Below are 6,983 nucleotides of genomic sequence, written 5' to 3'. Positions count from 1 at the left end.
TCCAGCCTCCAAACATCCCTTCTAACTCTCTGCTCATTCTTTCAAGTTAGTCATAAAACATTAAAAACAAGTCAGAAATTAGTACTTCTATTTTTAAGACATTCTGTATATTGCTCTCAGTGGAGTCAACCATATACAGTGACTAATTTTCATTGTTATACAACTTTTCCTGGACTTAACTGAGTCAACTTTTTCCTGGAAGGGAGTCAAGTTTGTAGTAAGTCCATTCCATTTCCCCCGGGGAGACACGGGTCTGAGAGCCCTGCTCCTCCTGCTCCCAGGGGCCTGAGCTCTCCAGGCTGTCTGCACATCACGGCTCCTGGGCCAAGCCTTCCTTCCCCTCATCCTGGGGACGGCTCTCCCTCTCCCCTGTCAGGTCCCCTGCTTCCCTGAGGCAATGTCATCCTTTCTGGATTTACTCCTTGGGTTATAGTGGGAATTAGGGAATTGGAGACTACTGGCCTTAGATACCTGCTCAGGGAGAGAAGGATGAAGAAGGCGGGCAATGTGTGTGTGGCTGGCGGGGGAAAGCTTCATAAGGGTGCATTTGGAAACACGGAGTCAGAGGCCAGAAGCAACCAGCTGAAACAGTTAAAAGTAGTGACCGCATGAGAGGTACAGAGTAGAGGATGGTGGTTTTCCATTATAAGCCTCTGGTGCATGAGTAGCAATCTGCTAGGGGCAAAATAATTGATGGAAGACTAGGGGAAAGGTCCAGTACTCCAGGCAGAGGGAATAACGTAAGCAAAAACCCAGCCAGTGTTTCTACTGCTGAACTGAAGGTGAAGGTGTGGCGGGGGAAGCGTAAGCATGGGGTAGGGTGAACTCCCCAGTTTAGTCACTTACGGAGTGCAGACATGGCTACGGAGAATAATCACAGACTCCAATACACGGGGGTAACATGAATAGCTGGGGCACTGCTTTGGGAGATCAGGGAAGAGGATTAGAGCAGGGAGTCTAGCTGGAGACCAGGGTCTATTACAGGCAAGAGATGATAAGGGTCTGAGATCAAGGAGCTCCTCCAGGTTAACGTGAAAGATGAGAAACAGAATCCACAGGTCTCAGTGACAGACTGGGCTGGCACAAGGGGAAGGCAGGGACCTAGGATGGTGCCTAGGCTTCTGACTTGGGCAATGCTTTCCCCAAAGTAGAGACCCTGGCCAGCCTGAAAGGGGAAAAGTGAGCGAAGTTCAGGACACGTGTTTGGGATGGAAAGGGGTCACATAACAGGTAGTTGGATACAGACCTCAAGTTTCACAATGAGGCCTGGTGGTGATAAAAATGTGTTGTCAGCCACAGAAGAAACTCCAGACCAGGAGAGGATCTAAGAACACCTAGGAAGAGGATGCAGGGTAAGAGAAAGGGAAACACTAACAGGAAGAGTGGTCACCGGCCTCAAGGAGTGGCTAACGGTGTCAGATGCCATAAAAGGTCAAGGAAGAGGACAGAGCAGATCCCGTGAGACATGGGACACGGTGATCTGCAGCAGAGTGGCCAAGAGGAAGCCTGGTGAAAACAGAGGTCTATTTTGTAATAGTCACAGCCCCCGTTCCCAGAGTGTGGGCTGAACTGAGGTGGTGATAAAAGGTGGCAGCAGCAGAGGGCAGGCGACTCTGTGAGAAGTCCGCTGTGAAAAGAAGGAAGAGGAGGGGCGCTGGGAGCAGCAGAGGGAGTTAAAATATAAGGGTTTCACATTTTTCCCCTAAAGAAGGGCGAGATTTGAGGATGCTTATTTGAGTCAGAAGAGTAGTCAGCACAGGGCGAGTGTGCAGCACAGGAGAGGCAAAACTGAACCGCCTGCCATGCAATCCAGCTTCACACTGCCAGGCATTCCCCACACTAGTATACAAACTTATGTGCATGAAAAACCCACACACTAACGACGTGCATGCCATTATTTAGTTATTCATAATCGCCCAGACCTGGAAGATGTCCTTCAATAGTGGAACAGATAAACAAACTGGTACATCCAGGGGACAGAATAAAAGATGAGCTATCCAGCAACAGAAAGACACGGAGGACTCTGAAATACACCATGCTACCTGAAGGAGGGCCAGTCTGGAAAGGCTGCACACCATATGATTTCATGACTTGATCTTCTGGAAAAGGCAAAAGTAAGGGGACAAGAAATAGGGCAGTAGCTGCCAGGGACCGGGGAGGGGAGAAATCTGAATAAGCGCAGCACAGGGCATGTTTTTCAGAGCAGTGAAACGTTCTGTATGACAGTGTGATGGTGAACACAAAAGATCAAGCATTTGTCAAAATCCATAAAACTTTACAGCCCAGAGAGTAAGCCTTAATGTATATACATGTTTAGTAACTCATTTAACAGGCTGGGGGATCCTAGGATGAAAAGTAGAATGTGGCAAATAAATCTAAATGTATTACAAATACATAAAACAGTACTGCTGAAGGCGGGGCGGGAAAACAGTGTTAAGTAATTGTGGAAACACATGGAGTCTGTAGGCCAAGGGCATGGTAAACGATGCACAGAGCACTGGACTCCAGTTGACAGGGCCGTTTCCCACAAGGGCATGGACTAACAATTCTCAAAGTGCGGCATGTGTATACTGGAACTTCACCACTAAGTAGATGGCAGAAGTGGGAGCTTCTCCCCATGGCACTGGGGGTTACAGATGAGCAAGTGGAGGAGGCTAGAATGACCAGATTAGACATCAGTATGAACTTGTGTTCACCTTAATACACATACAGGTGGTCACATATCCATCCACATATACTTCCTTGCTCTATTAGCTGAGAGGGCCAAGTCACAAGAGCAATAAGCATGCCTGATGCCCAGATTATGGATCCTAACCCCCACTCTTTAATAAAGGAACCACGGCTGATTGTAGGACTGGGGCAGGAAGTAGACAAGATGAGCCTGGAAGATCTTGCAATTCCAGAAAGTGAGGAAGTGCTAAAGAAACAAACACCATCCAGCAATGGGATGTCAAAGCCACAGGGGTACAGATGCCAACCACAAGAGCTTCCAATAGCCAGGGCTGAACCATGTGAGCACCACCACAAAGGACTACTGGATTATATAACCCAAAGTGTAATCCATGTGCTCATACTGATATAAATGGCTGAATAGGTTAACAGAAAATCTTCCATGCAGAGCTCAAAAAAGCTACTCCGCTCTAAGGAGGTGGAACACACTCCTACTCCTGAAGCGTGGGCTGGGCACAGCGACTTTCCTCCAGAGGAGCAAAGGAGAGAAAGGAGTCACTTCACAGTGGGGAAGCCTGACAAGCACAACCTCAGCCAGGTGATGAAAACAACATCCTCAGGGCAAGTCCTGTTCACAGCGTGCACCTTGATACAAAGTGATGGGAACGCACTTCACCTCCCTTCCTCTCCCTGAAACATCGCCCCAGCCTTAACCATGAGGACAAACACTCAACAAATCCCATTTGAGGGGTGATCTACGAAACACCTGACCAGTACTCAAAACTGTCAAGGTCATCAAAAAACAAGCAGAGTCTGAGAACAGTCGCAACCAAGAGGAGCCTAAGGAGATAAAACTGTTAAACGTAATGAGGAATCCTGAACGGGATCCCAAAATAGAAAAAGGACTTCGGCTGAAAACTAGAGAAATGAGTAAAGTACGTAATACGCTAATACTATGTGTTCTACAAGTGCACGCTAATGTGTCCGTATCAGCTCATTAGTCGTGACAAACGCACCACACTGAGGTAGGGTGCTGTTGACAGGGGAGCGAGGGGTGCAGAAGGGAACTCCACTCCTGTCACAGTGAAGTGTGCATCTGAAATGAAAGCTGTATCCTAAAAACCACGGCGGGACGTGCCAGCACAACTAGCCTTGGGTCAGCAGGCTGCAGCGAGACAGGCGGGGTCGCACTGTCCCTCCTCCATCCCTCCCCTGCAGTTCTGCCTGGAAAGCAGCCCCCTGGCCTCTCCCCGGGGCAATGCCTCCTCTGCCTTCAGCCCCAGCACACGTCCCCTTGTGTTTATGGCCATGCTGCACCTAACCACGCCTAACAGACCTGCTCAGTCATTTGTGACCTCGGTACTCTACACGCAGGCAGCGGACTCACTGCTCATTTACTGCCTACCTTGTGCGTGCCAGACGCTAGGACTGGAGATAAAGTGCCACTGACCCCAAAGAGCTCAGTCAAGGGACATCTCTCACGTTAGCCTGTTTCACCTTTCACCTTGCTTTTGCTTCTCTCTCTAAAACAAACTATGAACTCTTTGAAAGTATTATTCCCTTGTTCCTTTTTTTCATTCTCAGTGCTAAAAGCAATTAGCAATATATACATAGCAACTCACAAATGCTTGTTGAAACAAAATGAAGAACTGAATTCTCCTTTAGGTATGGATGACTAAGAAGGCAGACTATAAGAAAGTTAAGTCTGCGAGGTTTTATACTCAGTAGTTTTTAACTGTCTACAAAGTAATTTCCCCCAGCCTTTGAATGTATCACACATTTTGGGACACACACAGACTATCAGCAAGAGGTGAATCTGCCTGCAAGCAGCTGAGAGCCCAAGGGTCCAGGGGTTCCCTCCGTTTTCCCCCAAGAGACCTGCACCCAGGACTGTGGCAGCCCCTCACTGCCTGTGACCAGGACTCCCCTCCCCAGCATGCTTAGCATGTTGGCCTCAAGTTCACTGAACGGCTGCCCTGGTTTAACTGGAAATGTGAAAAGCATTTCTAAAACTACCTCAACTGCCACTTACAGCTCACTGGCCAAACACAGGGCCACCCCTAGTTCCATGTTAGAAGTTCAGTCTTTTGGCTTTTAAAACAGAAGCCTAAGAATGTGAGAAGGAGCTTGGGAACAGGTGCTGTGCTGGACAGTGTCTGCCACAGCCGACCTTTCTGGCTCTTCACAAAGCACACGTCCATCCTCCCACGCTGACTTAACGGCACTCACCCTGGGCTGAGGAAGACGACTCCAGTCTCTTGCAGTCGACTTCAATGCAGCTTCGGGGTGAGGTGTCTTCTTGGGGCAGACGTGGCCTCTGTGCTGCAGCTTCTGCTAGAAAGCCAGCCCAGCTGCCCTGGACACAGACCCAATACGCCATGGCCGGAGAGGACCAGGAGAGACCTCACACCCCAGCCTGCCTGAGTGACAAAGGGCTTCCCTGGACGAGCTCTCGTCCAAGTGCTCTGTCTTACAGCAGCTGATCCTGGGCTGTCCAGTTCCTCCTGGACCTCAGTGGCCAGTGTCTTGGGGCAATTCAAACCATCGCTTGAAGTGGGAAAGAATGCCTTTAACCCCATTTTGTAAGACCACACTCTCCAGTCTCAATTGCTACGGCTGCCAGCTGCTGGGCTCTTGGTTGAAGCTGTTCTGGTAGGTTTTCCCAAACCAACAGGACTCTAATCATGCAACTCTCAACCGACTCGGACTGCAAGCCAGAGTCTGGGAAAGCTTCTCTTGGCAAGGCCATACTTTCTTCTTCACCCTGCTTTCAAATCAGCTCCCTTCAGTTTGACTGTCCAGCTCTCACGCAGGGCTCTGCAGCTCCCCATGTATGGCTTGCTTCACCTTCCTGACAACCCTAAGAAGTGGGTATGATCAGTCACTTCTGTTTTGAGCAGAGCCACCTGGTCAACACACAGAGCGACCCCATGAGGCCTGGCACAACTGCCTCAACAGACGATCAGCACAGCCACACCCAGCAGATTCCCCGTCCTTCAGTCAACGCCGGTCCGGTCAGGACCTTAAAGTACAGTAACAGTTTGGCAAAATGTTTTGCTACTAAATAACTAAGTTCATCAATTTTTCACCAACTAACCTAGGACAGCAGGCCCTCCCCCCTCCGTCTTTTAAGATCTGTCACTTTCAGTTCCAGGTATCGACTTATTCTTGGTTACAAGTGAGCGCACTCACTCTGACTGGTTTAAGCAGAAAAAGCACTTACGAGAAAAACAAAACCTAGACAGCAAATGCAATCTCCAGACCAGCTCCATTCACGCCTGGAGGCTTTACATAAAGAAATCACAAATCACAGCTACAAACTGCTCCAAAGACTGCCCTGACACACAAGAGGCCCTGCCTCAAGACAGATCTCTGCCCCCAAGGCTAGACAACACTGGGCCTACCCGCACCAGCTGAGGATGGCTGACGGAAAGAGCCGAGGGCCATTCTCCTGCCTCGAGGGGCTCGCAGACAGGCTGGGAGAGCGCACTCGGAGTCTCTACCTCAGGGAGGCAGGTGAACACAGGGGACCTTCAAAGGCAGGAAGGGCTTTCAGATCAGGGGCAGGCCCACAAAGACAAATGTCTGACATTGAGGCTTTCTACTTATACTGGAGCTTCATTCATTTTCAACTTACACTGGAAACTTTCCATTGACATTGACTTGAATTTTAATTAATATTGAAAATTAATTTCACATTTCTTAAGCACTACCTTGTATAAGATTTTTAAATTATTCTAATACAGGAAATTCACTGCAAGTAATGCACTAGCTGATTACTGCAATCATGGAGAGTTTAACAATTAGAGAGATCACGGGGATATTCACTAAATTTTACCCCTGCTAATAGAAATCTTAATGAAGCACTGGCATTTCTCTGGTTGATGGTGAGAATGTTGGGAAAAGCCACCTCAACAATGATGTTATTACAAAGCTCAATAGTAATGAGCTGTCAAAGGGAGTTGGAACGTATACTTCCAAGACCTCAGGGTTCACACAAATTAAACTAAGCCATCATAACGAGTGCCTAGCACGAGCACATCTCAGCCCTTCTAAGACCAACTCCGTCATGGGTATCTGGAGCCAAGTGTGAGGCTGGCTGCTGACTCTCAGGTCCTACAAAATGTCTAACTGTGTAGCTCTTTCACCTTTTGTTCTTAAACTCAAATTTATTTCATAGAGTATGTGCACTTTCTTCTCAGAAGCAGTCTTAATTCACTTTAACTCAGTAAAATAATACCACAAAAGAGAAAATGTTATTCTTTTATTTTATGTTAAATAAAAACATGAGAAAATCCTTTTTTAAAAAGGGT

This window comes from Bubalus kerabau, chromosome 13 (assembly GCF_029407905.1).
Source record: "Bubalus kerabau isolate K-KA32 ecotype Philippines breed swamp buffalo chromosome 13, PCC_UOA_SB_1v2, whole genome shotgun sequence".
NCBI classification, from domain to species: domain Eukaryota; kingdom Metazoa; phylum Chordata; class Mammalia; order Artiodactyla; family Bovidae; genus Bubalus; species Bubalus kerabau.
The sequence above is the reverse complement of the archived record's forward strand: the minus strand, read 5'-3'. Positions refer to the sequence as shown.